Raw genomic sequence first — 1,537 nt, 5'->3', positions numbered from 1 at the left:
TTCTAAAGTATTTGACACATGAAAATAGTATTAGATTTTGATAAAATTCGAATTATTTAAAAAACCTTTAGATTTAGACATTATAAATCTTAGTATAACAAACACTTATTTTGCTCAGAGAATCCAAAAATGCGATAATATATAGGGTATTTCATTTAGAAAAACACAACTTTGATACTTTTAGGGCTTTTGGGACAGTCTGTACATTACAAAAATATTTTTAAAATGTGCCTCCGATAGGCGCCAGTGGATTCATCAAATAATACTTTGCAAAAAACAAACGGGCTAGCCGCAAACGTCCGTGCCGTATAGCGTGAACAACCCTGTATAGTATTGGACGTTTCCGAGGAATTATGTAATAAATTGTGTGGATTTTCAGATAATCCGGTATTTTACCGCACGAGAAAATTTTGCATTTTCATGGCTGCAGGGCGAGTTACTTTTGTGAATTTTTTCGTTCGCTTCCAGATGCCTCCTGCCAAGACACGTTGCCATCCGCTTTGGAAGCCGTGCTGGAACGAACTCAGGATTTCACTGACAGTGCCTATACAAGCCACGAACACAGGGAAGCCATCCTAGAGGCCAGCGAAAGACTGAAGGCTGAGCTGGACCATCTTCTGGAACTGTACGCCACTGTGGTAGAGCTTCCAGTCCTTCGGCTGTAGGCTTTTGGGGCTCATTCGCGCTGTTGCAGGTTCAAACTGGCTTTGAAGGGGCGGCCAACTCTTCGGAAGTGGAGGAATCGGTGCAGGCCTGCATCAATTCAGCGCGCGATCTATCCAGACACTTGGCCAACGCCGCCATCAACCAGGCTCAGGATCTGAACACTGCGACCAAGCAGGGCCTGGAAATCGTCACTGATATTCGTCAGCAGGCGCTCTCTGGTGACGTTGAGCGGCTAAATCGCACCTCCGATCAGTTCCAGGACTCCATCGATCACATTTTGGAGGTAGGCAGCGGCCGCTGCTCGCTGAGTTCGCCTTCTGAGTCCAGTTGTGAATCTGCAGGTTTGCAAGCTGTTGCGCCACGTGGCCGTTTCGGAAACGCTGCAGGTTTCCGCGAAGTTCACCGAGATCAATCTGCGCGTGTACGGGCCGCAGGTTGTGACCGCGGCCAACACCGTCTCTCTTCATCCGGGCAGCAAAATTTCGCAGGAGAATCTCGAAGTGTTTGCCGAAATGTATCAGTGGCTCGTTTCCGATGTGACCACCATTGTGAAGGATGTGCTGGAGGCCAGCCAAGCCAAGCCAGAGAAGCAGGTTTACATGTCCCTGCCCAGACCAGGAGTGAGTTTCGCTAGGCCGATACGAATTTTCGTAGAGTAAAAAAAATAATAGCAGGCAAGCACCAAGTGGAAAATGATGCTAAGTGTCCAACTTTAAGAAGAAATACATTTTAAATACGGAAATATTGGAAATGGTGAAATGCGGATGGCGTTTAGGGGCAATTTGCGGCGAAACGTGACCTCCTACCGGAAAACGTTCTTTGCAAAAGTTGTAGATAATAAAAAAATCTAAAACTTTTGTATTTAACACTT

The 1,537-nt window shown here is 46.0% G+C and overlaps 1 protein-coding gene across 1 annotated transcript in view; it reads left to right on the top strand.

Moving 5' to 3' along the window:
* The window catches only part of LOC109543738 (fatty acyl-CoA reductase wat), a 65,420-nt gene that overhangs the window by 38,867 nt on the left and 25,016 nt on the right, over positions 1-1,537 (top strand). The gene's annotated exons all lie outside the window — the stretch shown is intronic.

Source organism: Dendroctonus ponderosae, unplaced genomic scaffold (genome assembly GCF_020466585.1).
Source record: "Dendroctonus ponderosae isolate FM_Combo_2020 unplaced genomic scaffold, Dpon_F_20191213v2 Dpon_F_20191213_4, whole genome shotgun sequence".
Taxonomy (NCBI): domain Eukaryota; kingdom Metazoa; phylum Arthropoda; class Insecta; order Coleoptera; family Curculionidae; genus Dendroctonus; species Dendroctonus ponderosae.
This window is presented reverse-complemented; position numbering and strand designations above follow the sequence as displayed.